The following is a 21,455-nucleotide window of genomic DNA, read 5'->3' on the forward strand; positions in this document are numbered from 1 at the left end:
AAGCCAATCTCTAATTGAGAAATGGTCAAAGTAAATGAACAGACAATTTTCAGATGAAGAAATTGAAACTACTTGTAGTCACATGAAAAGTTGCTCCAGATCACTACTGATTAGAGAAATGCAAATTAAGACTATTCTGAGATGCCACTACATACCTCTCAAATTGGCTAAGATGAAAGGAAAAGATAATAACAAATGTTGGAGGGGATGTGGAAAAACTGGGACACTGATGCATTGTTGGTAGAACTTTAATGCATCTAGCCATTCGGGAGAGCAATCTGGAATTATGCTCAAAAAGTTATCAAACTGCGCATACTTTTTGATCCAGCAGTGTCTCTACTGAGCCTATATCCCAAAGAAATCATAAAGGAGAGAAAGGGATCCACATGTGCAAAAATGTTTGTGGCAGCCCTCTTTATAATGGCAAGAAACTGAAAACTGAGTGGATGCCCATTAGTTGGGGAATGGCTGAATAAGTTATGTTATGTGAATGCTCTATAAGAAACAACCAACAGGAGGATTTCAGAAAGGCCTGGAGAGATTTATATGAACTGATGCTGAGTGAAATGAGCAGAACCAGGAGATCATTACACATGGCAACAAGAAGACTCTAAGATGATCAATTCTGACGGACATGGATCTCTTCAACAATGAGATGATTCAAACCAGTTCCAATTGTTCAGTGATGAAGAAAATCATCTACACCCAGAGAGAGAACTGTGAGAACAGAATATGGAACACAACATAACATTTTCACTCTTTCTGTTGTTGTTTACTTGCATTTTCTTTTCTTTCTCAAGTTTTTTTTTCCTTCTTGATCTGATTTTTGTTGTGTAGCAAGATAACTGTATAAATATGTATACATATATTGGATTTAGCATATATTTTAACATTTTTAACATATATTGGACTACCTGACATCTAGGGGAAGGGATGGGGGAAAGAAGGGGAAAATTTGGAACAGAAGGTTTAGCAAGGGTCAATATTGAAAAATTACCCATGCATATATTTTGTAAATAAAAAGCTTTAATAAAATAAAAAGATGATTGCACACAAAACTATAAATCTACCATGTACAACTTGCTATTCCCTCCAAATATACAACAAAGTTACCATGTAAATTTCTTTTCTTTTCTTTTTTTTTCTCCTTCCCACACTTCCCTTGCTCCAGAAATGGCTACCATTACCCATTACACACACACACACACACACACACACACACACACACACACACACACACACACTATTCTCTCTATATTTTTATTTATCAGTTCTTTTTCTGGATACAGAACATCTGTCTTCATGTACTTTATGTATTTATAATAGTCAAAATGACATGCACTCAAGGTCATTCTTAAAATATTACTTAAAATGATAATATAAAATTATGATATTATGATATTGCTCACTTTGCTCCATAATTTTGTGCAGATCTTTCCATGCCTTTCTAAAATCAATGAACTTATTATTTCTTATAGCACAGTAGATTTCCATCACAATTTTATACCACAATTGATTCAGTCATTCCAAAACTGATGGTCATCCCTGCAATTCTTCTCACCACTGAGCTACTATAAACATTTCATTCACATTCAAAGTTATAATTATGAATTGTGAATTTCCCTCTATCTGATTTTTACTCATTATTTTCTTTCTCAGCGTATCCTTTTACCCTATCCCTGTTACCTTATCTTCTCTCCCCCTCATATGCTTCATCCATCTCTCCCAGAATTCCCTCATCCCTTCTGGATACTAAAGGAATCTCAATCCATACACCCCTCCATATCGTTTCATCTTCTCCCCCAGCATCGTAAACCGCAACCCTCTCCAAAAGGCCATCTCCCACCCTGTCCTGCAGTTTTCCCATCTTTCTATATTTTCAGAAAACTTCTCCTTTCCAGATGTACATGTTTTTTCTTCAATCCAGATTCCAACATTTCCAGCTCTCCAACCTCATCAGCTTCCTCCATATTAGTTTTTCCTTTCATGCCCCAATTTTGAAATAGTGCCTCTTACCTTCTCCTAAGCCATTTTGTTTTTTAAAAATTATCCCGTCGTACTTGACTCAGCCCAGATCTTTCTTTCGAACTATCTTAGCAATGATACCAATTTTAAAAAATACTGATAACATTGGCACATGCATAATTTATAAACAATTTGATTTTAATGAATGCCTTATAATTAAGTCTTTAATGTTTTCCTTATATTTCTTCTGGATCTTTTATATTGAATTTTCCAGTGACTTCTGGTCTTTTTGTTATAAATACCAGAAAGTTTTTAGTTCATCAAATGTCCCTTTTTTCCATTCAGGATTATATTCAGTTGTGCTGAGTAAGTTATTCTTGGACACAGACCTAGTTCTTTTGCTAATTTCTTTTTAAAAATAAAATTATATTGATGTCTTTTATTTCATATGGTCTAAATTTTCCTCTGGCATCTTGCCTTCCATTCTCTCCTAGAGGTCCAACCCATATAACAAAGAATATCCTGTAAGAGAAAAGAGAGTAAGAGGAGAAAACAGCAAAACTGATCCACAGTTTAAAAATATTTTACATAATGTTCCACATCAGTGGACCTTCTGTCTCTGCAATAGAACAGAAGGAGGTGTCTTCTCTTATTTCCTTTGCTTATTCTTTGTAATTTTGAAGGATTATTATTTTTTATTTTATGGTTGTTCTTTCCATTTATACTGTTGTAGTATTTGAATATAAAGCTTCTTAAACTTTTTCCATTCCCAACTCCTTTTCACACAAGAAATATTTATGCAACTCCAGCTATCTGAGTATATACAATAGACACACATATCAAACATGTGCTAATAATATAATAAACAATAATTTCCTGACCCTCACATTCAGTTACATGACCCCATGTGGGGGTCACAATTCACACTTTAAGAAACTTTAACATGTATTGTTTTCTTGACACTTATTTCACTCTGTATCAGTTCATGTATATCTTTCCTTGCTTCTCTGTTATTATCACTTCAGTTCTTAAACAAAGTAACATCCATTACATCCTTGTGTCACAGATTTCTTAGCAATTCTCCAATTGATGGGCATCTATTTTGTTTCTATTTCTTTGCTATACCAAAAAGTGTTGCTACAAATATTGTGATATATGTAGGAATTTTCTTCAAATTAATGGCTCTTAGGTTATAGACCAATAACATAATTGCTGTGTTAAAGGGAATGGACATTTTAGTTGCATAATTCCAGATTGCCTTACAAAATAATTTTTATTAATTTATTGTTTCACCAAAAGTACAATAGTTTTTTCACCTGTCTACAACCCCATTCATCCCATCTTTTATCATTTTTGTTAAAAGTTCTGAAATCTTATAGCTATTTTGACTTACATTTCTGTTAATTTTAGTTATAGACCATTAGAAACTCTGAATACTTGCTCGGGCTTTTTCAGTGTGTTGAGGGCCCAGGGAAGTCATTTGTGTCATGGCTAATCAATTAAAACTGAGTGGGGGTGAGTGGCAGTTGGTGCTACAAATCTGTGCAATGGGATTAGGGACAATTGAGTCAGTCTTTCTTCTGGAGCTGACCTTCACATTTGTCAAAAAAAAACCTGGAAGGCAATTTAGTGGTAGTGATTCTAGTGTTAGGTTTGGAATCAGCAATATCCAAGTATAAATCTTCCCTCAGATGCTTATTAGCTGGGTGAAGCTGGCAAATCACTATATCAGTTTACCTCATATAGAAAACTGGGATAACAATGGTACCTGCCCCATGGAGTTCTTAGTTGTATGATCCTTTATAAATCATATTCAGGATAAGATTCTTTACCTGAACAATAAGAATAATAATATTATCTACTTCATAGAGTTATTTATAAGGATCAAATGAGATAACATGCCAAATGTTTTGCAAATCAATGAGATAATATGCCAAATGTTTTGCAAACCTTAAAAGCATTATATGTTACTATTATTATTTTAAGAAAAAGAGTTGTTTTTCTTGGTTTTCATTGAGGCTCAACATAACATAAGATGAAGCACAATTTCCCCATCATTTTCTATTTACTATTCCAGTAAATTAAAAAAATATATAAACTTTAAAAAAGCAACATAAGTCAGAATATAAGATCTAAGATTCTCTCTGATCCAAATGGATTTCTGATGAGTCTGTTATTGGAGAATGCATGTACTTCTGGGGTCACCATCTACCTAGTACTGGGAAATGGAACTATTCAGTCAGCCTGGTATCCTATTGCTCCACACGAGCAAAGGCTTGTAAGGCTGGAATCCTTCTGTTACTGTTCTACTCTGAGACTTATTTTTAGAGTCACTGATTCAAAGCTGGAGAGTGAAATCTGTGTTTATTGAGAGGTAGATTTGCAAGATCAAGAAAACAGATGTGAAGGCTTTGTAGTATCCAGTTGGCTCCAATAAAATTCCTCCCAAAGATGATTAGGTAGTTGGCGACATATCCAAAGGATTAATTTTCCACAGACAACTCTATGAAAACAAAACTGATTTCCTCCCAACTTCTAAGATGAGATGGAAAAATGAAATTTTAGTAAGTCTCTCCTCTCCCTCTCTCTTGGTCTCCTTTTACCAACTGCCAGAAATAAACATAATGAGTTGCTAGAAAGGTAAAGATCCCAAGCCTCAGAAGATTTGTTTTGGCAGATGCTGTCCAAGAGGATATAACAGAACTAGTATAGTTTCCTATCATATTTCAGGCACCATCCTCTCCCACCTTTTGTTGTTTTGTCATTTTTCAGTCATGTCTGACTTTTCTTGAACCCACTTAGGGTATTCTTGGCAAAGAAATTGGGATGGTTTGTCATTTCCTTTATTTTACAGAGGAAAAACCAAGGCAGATAGGGTTAAGTGATTTGCTCAGGGCTACACAACTAATAAATGCCTAAGGCTAGATTTGAATTTAGGTCTTTTTGACTTTGGGCCTGGAGCTCTGCCTACTATACCATCTAGCTGTCCCTCTCTAATTGTTCCTAATCTTCATCTTTTCCTCTGTAAATTACTTTAGACTGTTTTATTTTAATGTTAAACTATACTTTACTTTACTTTACATATTTGTAATTTATTCATCTGTATGTATGTTGTTTCACCTAGAAGAATGGAAGCTTTTAAAGGCAGGGACTATTTTACTTTTGACTTTTTATTTCTAATACTTAGCTTATAATAGGTGTTTGAGATATGATTTTTAAACAGAATTATAATCAAAGTCTTTGAAGAGGAAAGAAGCCAAGGAGATAGCCCAGAAGGGGAAAGAAATGCTATATGTCCAATATACTGAATAATGGGTATTGGAAAGAAGGCTGGTAAAAACTAGATTTAGACCAATAGTTATTATAATAAAATCAAAAGAGATATTATCTAAATATTAAAGATCATAACATAGCAACAAATTAGAAGGAAACCAGATAAAATATTTTTCATAACTAGGGTTGGTGTGAGTGTGTGTATATTATTAACTAAATAAAGGATAGAAACCATTACAAAATAATAAAAAGATAACTTCAATTACAAGTTTGAAGTTACAATTTACAATTACAAATTGAAAAAAAAAACTTTTGCACAAATAAAGTGCGGTGACTTGATATTGGTTAGAAATTTTTAAAATGAAAAATATGTATATTGTATCCTTTAACCCCATGCCTATTGAGAAAGAAAGAAAAATTATACCAACTATACATATGAAGTAATGCAAATCATTTTCACATTATTCTTGTTATAAAGAAAAACAAAGCAAGAAAATTAAGAGAAAAGATATGCTTCAAAATGTCATCACAGTCCATCAATCCTCTATCTGGAGTTAGCATTTTTTATCTTGAATCCTTTGGAATTGTCATGGATCATTGTGTTGATCAGTTGCTGTTTTCATAATTGATTGTCATTATATTGCTGTGCCACAGTTCTCTCTTATTGTCCTGACTCAGTTTTCCTTTTATTGTCCTGCCTCAGTTTTCCTAATTGTTCTGCCTCAGTTTCCCTAATTGGTCCTGCTTCAATTTCCTTAATTGTTCTGCCTCAATCCCCTTAATTGCAACCCCCGCCTCCAGTGCATTAAGACTGGTATAACTCAGAGGTTATACATTGTCAATGTGTAAACTCAAAAAGGTGGAATCCAGACATTCTGTCTCTAGTTAGATACTTTCTTACTTCCCAATTTGTTAGAATTTATGGTCCTACCCCCCAAACTGTCAGAACTGAATTGATGGTTCCTCTGGAGATTCCCACTTACCAGAGTTTGGACTCCACTCCCCTGCCTTTGTTTAGCTACTGTGTATAAATATGTCATGGAGAACTCTCATTGGCTGCTGGATGCTGGCTGGATGCTGGATTCTTAGAGAAGATAGTCTCATTCAGCCCTGGAAACAAACCATGGATTCATTTGGTCCCAGTAAATCTCTCCCTTTCAAATAAATATTAAAGAAAACTCTCTAACCTCTATCTTGCCTCAGTTTCTTTGGCATTATAATATTATTGCTATTATAGTGTTCTCCTAGTCCTGCTCACTTTCATTAGCAGGAATTCATAAAAATTTTCCCAGGTTTCTCTGAAACTAATTCTATGATCATTTCTTTAAGTACAATAATATTCCATCACAATCATATTCAATAATTTGTTCAGCCATTTCCCAATTAATGGGCATTCCTTCAGTTTCCAATTCTTTGGCAGTGATTAGTAAGTCCTTTCTTGGAATCATTCAAAGTTGCACTTGTCTTTCAGGTCACTTTCTGGTCAATCCCAACTGAAATATTTGTAAAAGTACCTAAAACAATGTCTGGCATATAGTAGATACTATATACTATTATACCACCTAGCTGTTCCTCTCTAATTGTTCCTAATCTTCATCTTTTCCTCTGTAAATTACTTTATACTGTTTTACTTTGTATATATTTGTAATTTATTCATCTGTGTGTATGTTGTTTCCCCTAGAAGAATGGAAGCTTGCCCTCCTTTTTTCCCCCCACCTACATATTACTTGCTTTATCTTTTCTCCTATATGGTCAAAAGATACAAATATATGGTTCAAAAAAGAATTCTAAACCATTAGCAACTATATGAAAGAATGACACAAATTTAAAATAATAATGATAATAGAAATGCAAATCAAAACAACCCCAAGTTTTCGCCTATCTCTAAAAAATTGGCAACATTGGCCAAAAATTCAGGAATAGGTCATGTAGCAGGAGTTCTATAGAGACAATGTAGATAGAAAGAACAATGAAATGATTAAAACTAACTGTTGGTATAAAGATTTTTGCCAATTGACCACTTCCTTTTGCTAGTGAGATAAATAGTTAAATAATTATTTATTAAATTATTACTATCAACCAAGCACTATGCTAAGAGCAAGGAATACAAAAACAAATAAACAAACAATGCTTAAAAATGCTTGTTTACAACTGGCTGACCCTCTCTCAGATAGTGAAACCCAATCCATTTTATTCTCATCTTTTTCATTCTTGGATCATCTTCTTGTACACAGCTAAGAAGGAAGAAATAGGAGCAGGAGCGAAGCAATCAATCTATGACTTTCATCCTTGAAAGTATGCAGTAAACATATATTTTCAACCATCATTTTGGCAGAAAGCTGAATACTAGATTTGGGATCTGGAAGAGTTGGGTTGGAAATCTATTTCAAATACATACTGACTGTATGACCCCAGGAGTAACACTTAATCTCTTGGACTCTCAGTTTCCTCATTCGTACATGGCAACTGACTCATTAGATTGTTGTAAGGATTGAATGAAATATTTATAAAGCACCTTGAGTGCTATATAAATGTGGGCATTATTATTGTAGTTGCTATTAGTGTTAGTCATTGTAATTATAGTTAGGGATCACCATAGTGCACTGAGTACTGAGTCTGGAGTTGGGAAGATTCATTTTCCTGAGTTCAAATCCAGTCTTAGACACTTACTATCTTTCTGACCCTGAGCAAATCACTTAACTCGGTTTACCTCAGTTTCCTCATCTGTAAAATAAGCTAAAGAAGAAAATGGCAAACCTCTTTAGTATTTTTGCCAAGAAAACCCTAAATGGGGTCAGGAAGAGTTGGACATGACTGAAATGATTGAAAAACAATTTTAATTATCATTTTACCCAGATCTTTGATTTCACTGGTGTAGGAAAAGATCCTGATGAGGAAACACCTCCTACCAATGTTTATCAGCAAAAATTCTACAAACATTTAGTCTTAGAAAATTAGAGATTAAGTGACTTAGGTTAAATTTGTCATAGGGTGTTTTTGAATCCTGCTCTTCTTGGATTTTTATCTAATATAGCAGGTTGTTCCTCATCTTTATTATTTTTAACTTCAGTTATAGTTGCAATAAATGAAAACTCTTTTTATTACCCCTGGTTCAGAGCTGAAGGACTATTGCTGTGGGAGAACACAGAAATCAGGGGCATTATGAAACAATTTCCAGATAAGATCAGGGGCAACTACCAAATGATTAGATAGAGTAATAGTATAATGCCATGGGTAGAGCACTGGTTTTGGAATAAGAGATGTTGAATTAGAATGCACAATTTGTCACTTACCTTTTGTGTATCCTTGGACAAATCACCTGAGTTTCCTGAGCTTGTTTCCTTATCTGTGGAATTTGGGGATTGAATTAATTGAACACTGAGGTCCTCCCACATTTGGATATATAATCTTATGACTTCAGATAAGATAGAACTCTCCCCCACCTTTCATTGGCCCTTTATAAATGGCCACCCAAGGAAATCTTTCTGTTTCCTTCACTCTGTCTAGTGTTTTCTTTTTCCATTCTAGGATGTATATTCTTTGAAGGAAGACACTATTTCATTTTTGTTTTTGTATGACCAATGTATAGCAAAGTGTCTTGCATGTAGCAGCTAGTTAAAAATGCTTGTTTAGTCATTCTACTCTTGGTCCCCATGATGGCAGGGGAGGGATTATGTCAAAGATGGCTGGTCATTAAATAGGAAGAGATGTCCATTCAGTAAATTTTAAGAGGAGAAATTATTTTGCTATCATTCTCTCTCTGAACTTATCAAGTATTAGGATTCTTCAAATCATTTTCTTAGACATCCATGGAAGTGGTAGAAGAGGAGATATTCTACACATCCTCTTTTAGCTGAGACAGTTACACACACATGGCAGGCAACAAGAGCATTTGCTCATTTAAGTGAATCTTAGAATGGATTTCCACACCCTAGCTAACTCATCTTCTATGTGTTTTTTTCCCTGAGCATCAGTGACTAAACAATGATCCTTAAATGGGCGTTTCTAGCCCTGACAGTTGTGAGTTCCAGAGGTCAAGAGCTCTTGAGTCGGAATACTGACTAGTAGAAAAAGGTTCTTCCAATTATTATACTACTTCTTGGAGGAGAAAATGATCATTAGCAGGACGATACCCTAACTTATTCCAAATGGACTTTGAAAGGCTTGCTCAGACAGGACAGACCTGAGGTGAAGCTGAAATGGTTGTTCAATAGTCTCATGAATCTCATGAAGTTCTTTACCTCTTCCCAGAAATGTCTAATGGAATTTGGGATATCTATTTCATTAGCAAATAAAATACTATGTTTAGTCTTTGTCAAAGTACCCTCTTAAATCTCCCATGTTTTAAATATTCTTTTGGAGTGGAGAAGGTAAATGGCTGCTTCTTATGTGATTTACTTTGCACTTTGAGAACTTTTCTAGAAGGGACTCTATTAATTCCTATGGAGGAGACCTGACCTATTCTTAACCTTTGTTTAAGAGACACTTCCTGAAGTTCTACTCTGAGATAGAGCCAGGTAATAATAGTAATAAGGGCTGCTAGGTGGTACAGTGGTTTCAAGCCTGGAGTCGGAAAGATTCATTTTCTTGAGTTCAAATCTGATGTCAGATACTAGCTGTGTCACTGAGCAAGTCACTTTACCCTGTGTGCCTCAGGTTCCTCATCTGTAAAATGAGCAGGAGAAGGAAATCGTGAACCACGCCAGTGTCTTTGCCAATAAAACCCCCAGGATTCATGAAGAGTTAGACACAGCTAAAAACAACTGAACAATAAAAAATGATGATAACAAATAGCATTTATATAGCACTTTAAGATTTGCAAAATACTGTACACATATCAACTCATTTGATTTTCACAATAACAGTAGAAGGTAAATATGAATATTATCTCCATTTTACAGATAAGAGGTTAAATGTCTTGCATGGGATCACCTAGGTAGGATCCAACAGGATCCAATTTAGATTAATAAGTTATCAACCCTATCCACTGTACCATCTATCAACACTATCTATCTGTCACCTGATAGAGTGGGCAAGATCAAATGAGGTAATATTTTTAAAGCACTTAGCACAGTAACACATAGAGGGCACTAAATAAATGTTTATTCCCTTTCTTCCTTTCCCCTTTCCAAGGAGAACCTAATAATATCCTTGCTTTAGAGGTTAGGTTTTCCAAAGATTGAACCTAGATTTCTGTGAGTCCCAAACTATGTGCCCTCTCAAGTGCTGCTGTTGACTCCTCAACCCCATCTCAACCTCATCTCACTGCCACTAGTCCCACTATTTCCTTCTCTGTTGTTTCAAGACATCAAGGATTTCTCTCTCTTCCTACTAGTTTGAAAAGTTGAATTGATTCCAACAGAATCCATTCTTTCCCCACCAAAAAAAAAAAAATACTAATTTTGGTTTTCCTTTAAAAGAACCAGGAATTAAATCCTTTATTTTAAGCAATTAAAAAGAAACCATTGTCTTTTCTTGGCTGGATACTTTAGCAGCTGAGTTTCATTTGTGAGGTTTTTGGTTGTTGTTGTTGTCATTGTTTTGTTTTATTATGTTTGTTTATTCTGAGGCAGCTCAGTTATTCAAACAGATGAGTCCATCATGTCTTTCCTTGGGCTTAGAGACTCACAGGGTCAAGGACTCCTCTTATTCTACTGCTATTTTCTTCCTTGAATATAGTCTAAAATTATATGGTGTTAGCTACTCCACCTTCTCAGCATCCCAGAAAAATGATATAAATAATTATCTTGTAATCAAGAGTCATCATAGCCTGCTCCAGGTATTATTGAGTTGTCAGTGTGCCTACAATAATTCTAGCTCTATTATCTTTTTGTATTGCCAGGTAGGATAAAGAACAGATGGTGAGAAGTTTATTTTCTCTTAATGATGTCTTCAATTCAATTTGACAAACATTTATGGAGTACCCAGTACATGCAAAGTGCTATGTTAAATGAAATAAATGCAAATTTACAAAAAGTAGCCTTGTGTGTGTTGTTATAACCTGCATGCAAATGTAGGGGAAAAAAAGCCTTATTTTAATTTAAAAAAATTTTGAGCTTAACCAACACAAATAGGTTGAGAAAAACCTAAGTAGAAGAGAAAAAGACTGTATGAAGTTAGGAACCTTCATTCTGAACAGCTAGTTTTTGTTTTTAAATTTAACAACAAATTTAACAAGTTATTTTCAAAGCTATCTATTTTCCATATTTCCTACTGACTCATTCTCTTCTAGCATTTAAAAATATTTCAAGAACCCTCTTTCCTTACTTTTCTTTCTAGGCACCCCATCACTGACTGATCTTGTAATTTAAAAAAAATTTTTTTTGGTTAATAGTTCAGAGATTTTACTCTAATATCTTTAATTATATTACACTACATATATATTTGGCAATTTATTTTCAAAGCTACCTGTTTTCCATATTTCCTACTGACTCTCATTCTCTTCTATGCATTTAAAAAATTTCAAGAATCCTCTTTTCTTACTTTTCTTTCTGGTCTTCTTATCTGGCCTTTTGATTACCCCTTTTTCTCCCCATCTAATTTCTTTCTTTTATTTTAATAGTTCAGAGATTTTATTCTAATAGCTTTCATTACAATGCTTTCATGTCAAAATAAAAACTGAAAACAAATATACAAAATATTGATTACTAATTACATATTGAAAACAGTTAAGTTTCTACACCACCAAACAAACCACTTATGAATTTCTCCAGAGATAAGGTTTAACAACTCAAGCTTCTTCAGTGTTTATCAAAATACAAAAATAAAAAAAAAAGGAAAGATCTTTCTTTTCAGGTGAGAAATCTGACCTTTGTAATATTGAGAGGGTAGTAAATGATATTTCATATGTATCCAGAAAGGAGGATTGTTCAAAAATGGATATGAATACTTCTGGAGTGTAATGATTCCCCAAGCTCTCATGCTCAGTTTATCTTCTTTCAAAACCTAGGCAACATAGCTGATATTCTTTGGGTCTAATGGAGGTTGTGATTATTGTGGAGAAATTTCAAACAGAAGCACCACATACTTGACCAAAATTAAAAGGCTGTTTTTTGTTGTTGTTGTTGTTGTTGTTGTTGTTGTCCAAATATGTCCAAAAGCTCTTCTCAATGTTTATCACCAATCACCATTATGTTCTTTTAGGAGTTATTCAAGTGTGATGGAGAACTAATCACAACTGACCTAAACTGAAGAAGGGAAAAAATCTAGTTGTAAACAGTTTATGAAGATCTAATGCTCTCAATGTGCAGCCAGCTCTGAGCCACAACCTCAAAACTTTTTTGTGAGATATAATACAAGCACATACTATGAAATACACAAAGATTCAAAGACATAGCATTACATGGATTTCTATTTTAACCATGAAAAATTGATCATTTGTTTGATTTTTAATCATCATTTCTCAAGTTTCAAAAGAAAAGCTGCAGATAATCACAATGGTCAGGTATTCAAGCTGTTACTGCAAACCTACTTTAAGCACATTTCTCTGTTCTGTGTATTCAAATGTTTTACTTGTCTTTTTTTTTTTTTTACTATTTAAAAACCAGTCACCAAAATGGACCACAAAAAAAGAAATGAGTAAAATTTGGAAGTAAAAATGGAAGTCCTATTAAAAAAAAAATGGACCTAAACACAGATCTCACAAGCCAGTAAGAGCATTCAGTAATGATGCTGTTCATTATCCTGCAGAAACTTAATACCAATGTGCTTAAAAACACTTTCCAGTACTAACTGGTAAGTTGTTGTTGTTTTTACAATTAAAAAAAATTGAATAATATTATATTGAAGTGCCAGAAACTTCTCCACTGGGAAAAAACAAACAAAACTATTAAGTTTTTAGGCTTATATTTACCACATTTATGCATGGAACAATACATACTAAGTAGGAAAAAATAGCTGTCGACACTCAGTACCACAAAGCAGCATAGTTTGCCACATAAGTAAAGATAAATAGGAGGAAATAAGAGAGAGAAGATTGTTTGATTTCTAGTTTTGAAGGTGATTGGATGAACAGTTCTGTCTTTCATGAAACTCATCCCTGCTAGTGGCACAGGTAGCTTAGATGTACCAGTTTCTGTGACAAAGAGAATGCAGTCCAAATTTATCTATGAATTCAGCTGCATTTGTGGCAGGGGGAAGACCCTGTTTGTTAGCAAACACTAATATGATGACATTTCTAAATTCATCCTCTTGCCAACATTCTCATAAGTTCATCTCAAGCCTCATTCACTCATTCTCTGTCATTACTGTCAACCACAAAAATCAGTCCTTGTGTGTTCTAGAAATAATGGCGCCATAGGGATTGAATCTTGTCCTGGCTACCTACATTCCACATCATGAAGATAATGTTTTTATATTCTACAGTTTCCATGTTGAACCTATAGCTAAAATAGTAATTAGTATTTCATCCAGCTTCAGTTTATGCAAAATAGTTGTCTTTCTTGTAGCAACCAGACCAACCATTTGAATCTGCATTTCTTGTGTGTGTGTGGCAAAGAACACCTTGAAGGGGTTAGCAAATATATACTCCATGTTCCAAGTATGATGCATTAGACATTGACAAAAGAAACCTCCCTGCTCCTGAGCATTGGGTTTCCTATTTCCTCACTCATGAGTGGAGGTTGCTCCTTTTTTTTATTAGCTGGCCAGGCTTTGGTTTTGTTCCCATAAGAAGGAGTCTCCTCTTGGCAGCCTTTCCCATCTAATTTCAAGAAATAAAGGAAAAAAGGAAGAAAGGAAGGAAGTAAAGGAGGAAGGAAAGAAGGAAGATAGGAAGAAAGAAAGGAAAGATGGAAAGAAGGAAGGAAGGAAGGAAGGAAGGAAGGAAGGAAGGAAGGAAGGAAGGAAGGAAGGAAGGAAGGAAGGAAGGAAGGAAGGAAGGAGGGAGCGAAGGAAAGAGGGAGCGAAGGAAAGAAGGAAGGAAAGAGGGAGCGAAGGAAAGAAGGAAGAAAAGAACCCTTGCATTAAACAGGCAAACTCAAGCCACAATGGCCATGTATAAATTCTGGACTTTGGATTCATCACCTTTCTGTCAGAAGTATATCTCATTACAAAAGTTGGATAGTGTGTTTAATTACAAATGCTTTGGAATCATGGTTGGTCGTTGATTAGAGTTCTTAAGTCTTTCAAAATGATGTTTCTTTACAATGTTATTATATATATTATTTTCTAGATTCTACTCACTTTTTACTCTGTTTCAGTTCAAACTTCTTTCAAGGTTTGGTTAAAACTCTGCATCCCATCATTTCTTATAGCATTATAAATTACATTAGTATATTAAAATTTGTTCATCCATTTCCCAATTTATGGATAACCTTTTATTTTCCAGTTTTTTGCCATTACAAAAGGAGCAGTTATAAATATTATATATAATATTTTTCCCTTTCTTTGATTTCTCTGGGATATAGGTCTAGTCATAGAATTTCTGGGTCAAATGATATGCAGTTTGGTAATGTTTAAGATATTGTTTCAGTTTGCTTTCCCAAATCAATAGACTGACTTACAGTTCCATGAACAGTGCGTCAGTATGTTTGTCTTCTCCCAACCATTCCAACAATGATCACTTTCCTCTTTCATCAACTTTGACAATCTAAGAGACATATGAAATAGAGGACTGCCTACAAAAATATAAATTGTTGTTTGTCCATTTCAAAAAGGACCAATGACATCACAGAGTGATGTCTTGGCTCTCATGTAAATTGAATTTAAGTGAGGCAGAATTCCACAATTGTAAGTCTCATTCTCTTTTTTGGTTAGTTTTGTGGAACTTTTTTTTTAGTTCTATTTAAAATTGTTTTTAGAAGAAATGGATGGTTGAAGTGGAGGGATTAGATGGAGATATAGTGAAAAATGTAGTGATATAAAAGTAATAATTTTAATTACTAGAAAAAGAATGACCTGGAGGTGTTTAGTTTAGGGAAGAGAAGATTCAGGAAGAACATGAAAGCTTACTGGTGGCATTAGAAGGTGACTTGTTCAAGATCACACAGAAAGTCAAATCAAGTCAAGAAACTTACTATTGAGTGTGTATTGGTCCAGGCACTGTACTAAGATCTAAGAATACAAATGCAAAGTGAAAAAAGATAATCCCTCTCCTAAAATAGCCTATCCTAATGGAAGGAAACAACACATAAAAGGAAATTTAAAAGTGGCAGTGGGGGTAGAAGAGATGAATGTGCTAATAGAAAAGGCCCAGAATGTCAGGAGTATAATGGTATTCCTTACACTGTAGTTTACTGTTTCTATCTCTATGATCTAAGCCACTATGCTACAAGGAACCCTTAATTGTCCCAAATTTTTAAAAAGTCATTCCATTGGTAATAGTAATTTAAAGTAACAAAAGGATTTTATTGCAAAGGTTCTTCCAACATTTTGTTTAAACTGAAAGGTTCTACCATTGTGGAAAAAGTTTTGAGTTCCACTTACTTAAACTAAACAAGGACTGGATAATTATAAAATACTCCAGTCCTGAGTGCCTAGTGTTTTTACCAATAAATTATGTATACAACATCATTCCCTAGTAGAACCATTGCCTGTTCAAATTACGAGTATTAGTTTAGGGAAATAATGGAAGAAATATATAAGTACCACATTCTTGGAAGGCCATTGCTAAGGTGGATATTGTCTCAAGGAAATTAATAGGATGATGAAGGACCAATAGGATTAAGTCATAGGAAAAGTCATTGAAGAAAACTACATGGAATGTTTAACCTGAAGAAGAGGCTTGGAGGAGAACATGATAGTCATCTAAAGATGATCATGTGGAAATAGGATTGGACTTGTTCTTCCTGACCCCCAAAAGTACAACTAGAAACAGTGGAAGGGAATTGAAACTTCCTATCAATCAGAGCTATCTAAAATGAAAATGGACTGCTCTGGCAGGTAGTTGGTTCCCCTTAACTGGAGATTTTTAAGAAGTTCAGCAACCACTCATGAGGAAGGACATGAAGAGAATTCTTGATAAGTTACTAAGAAGTCTCTATGATTCCTTCCAATTCTTTTATTTTTAAAATTCTGGAGTTTTCTATAAGATGAATCTGAAAATTCTAGTTTTGTTTTTTTTTACTGTCAATGAAACAGAAAATGGAATGACATATAGCATAATATAAGACAAATATTATACCATGACTTCCCCAATATGATAACTGGGAAGTCAAGAGTGAGATCTTTCAGTTTGTCTGCCCTCAACTAATCCAACTTCAATTTAAGGATAAAAATCTATCTCATGGGCATTGATTCTCCAGAGTACTTAGCTGTACAGGGTTCTTTTTAAGAGCAATGATAAATGTTTAAATGGAAAGTATGGTTTAAGAAAATTTTCTGGGCAGATTGGGTAAGTGTGGTATACATTGCCAGAAAGCTGACTTTTCAGTGGGTACAAAGCAGGCTTCATTCACTAAATAAACTTTTGAATAGCATTTATAAGGATTAAAAAAAAATCTTCAAATGAAAGGGGAAGAGGAAGAGATGGAGAAGCAGTTACAGGAACTTATTTTAATATTATGTGAATGCTAAAGATCTGGCATACTTTTGACTTTTATCTGTTTTCAAGAACAGAAGAGTTTATTTAAATTTTGTAACTAAAGAACTTAAGGCTACTCTTTGTTCATTGTCTGATTCTGGCAGGCCTGGCTGGTCACAAAAAATCTCTCAACTTCCTTTTCAAGGGAGTCAGAAGGCAAAGAACTTCCACAGAGCAAGTAAACTGGCTTATTAGTCTCAGAGGACTCAGGTGATCTGACATCTTAGCATGGTTTTCAAGAAAATATTTATTAAGTTTTTTTCTTTTCCTCCTAAAACTTTTGTTTCAAGGCTCTCAAGCCACTCTGGACAGAGAGAAAAGACCAGCTTCAGTTCCACTGAATTGTAGAGCAATGAAATTTGCATCTCACATGAGTCTTTAATTTTGTGAAATAAACAAAAAAGAAATATAAGAAACCTATAATTGAATATCTAGAGAAGGAATGAATACATCAGCCAGATAAAAGCATTACATGTTCACAACCATTCCACTGGTACAGCTTCCAACTTTTCACATATTTTAGTCTCTCCTCTGTCACTATCTTTGAATTCCTACGACATCTACCATTGTCTCCTGGGCTGCTGATGGCATCCTCTTCCACACAATTCTCTATTGTGTTTTCTTCCAAGTTCATTTTCTAATTAAACTAAAGGAGTATGTAAAATTGTTGTGTGGGAAAAGGGTGAAGAATTTACAGATTCTAAAGTAAATCAAACCTATAGGCCTCACTTTCGGCTTCTCTGGAGTCACATAATTTTAGATAAGGCCTAGACTACATCCCATTGTCCAATGTGGCTGAAGAAGCTGTGTATTACCTTGTCTACTACATTCCACTGACAAACTAGGTGAACAGTAGACTTATGTGACCAATCACAACATATAGAGGGCAGGATTTTGGAGGTTCTTTGTCTGAAAACTATAAAAGCTGTGAAATTTTCCAAGGCTCTGGCCCTATCCTGCTGTGATAGGGCAGCAGACCAGGATGGGGTCTGCTTCTCACGATTCTAATAAATAATTCTTCTTTCTATGAATGATCTCTGAGTAGTCAATTTAGGTAGGTCTTTTTGTCCCAAACAGTCGGAGGCTCATCCGGGATAGAGTCTTTGGGAGAGATGGCTGTGTGCACTCCGAACAGGAACAGGAGCCCATGCAGCAGTTTTCTCCATGGTCTCTGGCTCTGGGTGTGCAGCCTCCCTCCCAAACATTGTTGAAACTCTATCCACCTGTCCTATGGAGCTGAAGACAGTTTCTTCATCTATAAAATGAGGGGAATAGCCAGAGTAAGTGACCCCTAAGGTTCTTCCAGCTCTGAATCAGTTATCCTATAATGAATGGACCTCTTGGTCACTGACTCACAATCTTATGCCCCCCGATATCTGCCTCTTTCAAACACTCTAGTCTTCTAGATTCTCAGTTTCTTCAAATTCTGTGACTTTTGTCTCTAGTCTACCTCAACTTCAAACAGAAGTTTTCAGAAACTGGAAGCCCCCGTTCTTCCAATGAATTTGTATCAGAATTCCTAGGTTCAGCTCTGAGACTTATACTATACTGCTTCTAGGAGTGACAGCAATGCTTTTGGGGTTCCCTGACCTTAGAAGGACTTCCATTTTAACAATAAGTCAGTAATCCTAAATCTTCTGGCTTTGGAGTCTGCCCCAGGAAATTCCCACACTCTATTCCTGGGCCATAGAATTGTCAATGATAGAAAGCTGAATAAAGGTGTCTTCTCTCTCTTAACACTTAGATAAATTCTTTCTGAATTTAGCCCTCTTCAATTGGTGTTACAATTACAGTAAAATGTTGCCCCTTGACCAGGAAATGGGTTCAAACCTGCAAATTCTTTTGAGATACCTCACAACACCAATCTATAACTTCAAACTTTTGGGGTCCCCTTCCCAACCTCAACAATACCATGGCTTCTTTCTGTGCTGGATTGTGCTTTGGCAACTCAGTAGATCTCACAACTGCTACTTCCAAGAATGTATTTTCTCACGCTCATATTCCCTCACAATAGTCAGAATCCACTGAAAAGATGAACAGCAGTAGTAGGGCTTGGTAAGCAGTGGTTTACCCTGCCTCCATTTCTCTATTACTCCTTACCTCCACCTCTTTGGAGCTCCTAAGAAGTCAGTTTTCACAAAAGAAACAGGCTTGGCAAGAGAAGAATTAAGATTTGCTCTTCTGCTCTTGGGTTTCTTTAGGCCATGATATAAGACTGCTCCTGGCAAGTGGGATTGCAATATAGGTTACACAGGTCACCTAACCTCTGGGTGCACATCAATAATGTCCTAGAGCACCTTCTGCCTTTTTGACAAACACTGATTTCCTCAAGCATGTTTAAGTCCTTGATTCTAATATACAAACTGGTAGAAAGATAATCAGACACCAGTAGGTTATTATCTGCATCAGTGAAGAGAAGACACCTACTAACAAGATTACAGGCTCACTAAGGTCTGGAGGTATGTACTATCTTCTCAGAAGAGAATCTTTTTGAAGATTAGATTTAACAACAGATAGAATCCTTGTGCTCTATGTCAAACTACAATAGTACTTTGGGACTTGTTAATTGTTACTCTTCCTTGTCTGAATCAGTAAACCTTATTGCCCATTTTTCTCCTCTGGCATTAATTTTTTATTGCTTTGAGAAATATCTGGTACTATTGTCTTGATTTACCTTATACAATATTTCCTCAACTAGATGATTAAAATCTGATGGCAGATTTCTGTGGATAGGGATTTCTGAAAGGTTGTCCATAGATTAAAAATAACACCTAGAGATTCTTAGGAGCAGAGGAGATTCCAGACATGGGGATCAGCTTATTCAAAAGTAAGGTATGTGGGACAGTATTGACCACAAAAACAATCAGAGACTCTCAGAGTAAGAAAAAGCAAAAAGGGGGTTGTAATGATCTCATAAGAAAGATAATCTCCCATCATTTGTCAGTAAAGAAGTGCCAAATAAAAATTGCAAAATACAAAATTAAATACCTGAACACAGAAGCCGCAACTTGGCCTTTTCTCCCTTTTTTGGGGGGAGTCCTGGCTTACATTCTAATTGGAAATCTAACTCAGAAATGAAAGAATAAATTGCCTTTAAAAGAGGTACTTAAATGCTAATTAAAAGATAGTAGGAAACAGGAAAGGACAAACATTTGAAACTTTTTTTTTATTAGCTTTAGCATCATTTGTTATTATAAAGTCTCAAGTCACAATTAAGTTTAAGTTTAAGGTTATCTTGCCATGAGAGGTCTTCACTCTGTTAATTTCACATAAAAGTGACTGGAAATTAAATTCAAAAAACTCTTATTAAATGTCTATTATGTACAAGATATTATATTGGACACTAGAGTCTGCCTATTAATAAATTGTCAAGATATAGAAATGAAATATTCCTTAACTGTTGCATTAGGTTCGGGGCCACTGAATGCTGAACCTGGAATCAGAAAGTTATGAGTTTAATTGTAGTCTCAGCCACTTAGTAGCTTTGTGACACTGGTAAATCACTTAATTTTGTTTGCCTCAGTTTCTTCATGTGTAAAATGAGCTAAAGAAGGAAATGGCAAATGACTCTTATTTTTCTCAAGCAAAAGCCATGCAGAATCACAAAGAATAAGACAGGGCTGAAAATGACTAAATAGTATTAGACTAAAATGTTTAAATGTTACCGGAGATGTGCTAATAATTTCTACCAGATGGAGGTTCATTTTACTTGTTATTCATTTTATTGACATTCATGAGTTAGGTATATATTGTCATCATAAATATTTGTTTTTCCCATTGTTTTGGATTAAGCACTCTTCAAAAAATACCAAAAGACACCATATATGCATATAAAATTTCATATAGACAGTCAGAAATACTGAAAGTTGATTAAGTCAATGAACTGACCATTTGATTCCAATCTAGCTAAAATAATATTCCACAATTACATTTTACTTTAAAGCTTACCATGTGCTTTATTCAAAGCAATCCTGTTTGAAATTAGATAAATATTATTGTCTCCATTTTTTCTATGGTGGAGATTAAGGCTCAAATAATGCTCATGATCACATGTATAGTATCAGAGCAAGGCCTCATATCAAGGTCTTTTCAAACTACTTATGGTCTATTATTCCACATTGCTCTGCTAAAATTGTTTGTTTAACAGAAACTTTCTGTTTTGACTACAAAATTATGGAGGGAAGAGAAGAAAATTCCCAGAAATGTTTGCTCCATATATACCACCTTGGCACTGTTCACAACATTAATTTTATTATTTCTTTAAATTATGTATGTACATGTATATATATGTATATACATATATATATGTATATGTATATATACACATACATGCATAATTTCTAAAGCAATTTATCCAGGCTAAGCCTATTCTTATATTACTGGAAAATAAAGCTTCTGCTCCCAAAATACAAGTATTCAAGTTCCTTAACCACAAATATTCTATCTCCTTAACTATATGGATGTCTCTCTTCACATCATCTTTTTCTTTCTCTTTTTTCCCCCTGTGAGCTCTTTAAGCAATAGACTTCAAGGATGAATTATTAGTGGTAACAATACTCTTCTGGATTATGCAAGGGTCTTAGAGACAATGTCTGTGCTCTCTAGGGCTATATAAAGCTTTCATGCTTTGATATTAATACTGATTATACTATATTTTCAAAGCCATGACTATTCAGCAAGACCAACCACACTTAAA

General features: G+C 34.8%; 1 long non-coding RNA gene across 1 annotated transcript in view; it reads right to left on the minus strand.

Moving 5' to 3' along the window:
• Positions 1–6,227: 6,227 nt before the first annotated feature.
• Positions 6,228–21,455, minus strand: part of LOC141541824 (uncharacterized) — a 33,704-nt gene continuing 18,476 nt past the window's right edge. Inside the window, exon 3 of the long non-coding RNA XR_012481911.1 lies at positions 6,228–6,348. This is a non-coding gene — a long non-coding RNA (uncharacterized LOC141541824). The remainder of the gene's footprint in view (positions 6,349–21,455) is intronic.

Source organism: Sminthopsis crassicaudata, chromosome 4, assembly GCF_048593235.1.
Source record: "Sminthopsis crassicaudata isolate SCR6 chromosome 4, ASM4859323v1, whole genome shotgun sequence".
Classification (NCBI taxonomy): domain Eukaryota; kingdom Metazoa; phylum Chordata; class Mammalia; order Dasyuromorphia; family Dasyuridae; genus Sminthopsis; species Sminthopsis crassicaudata.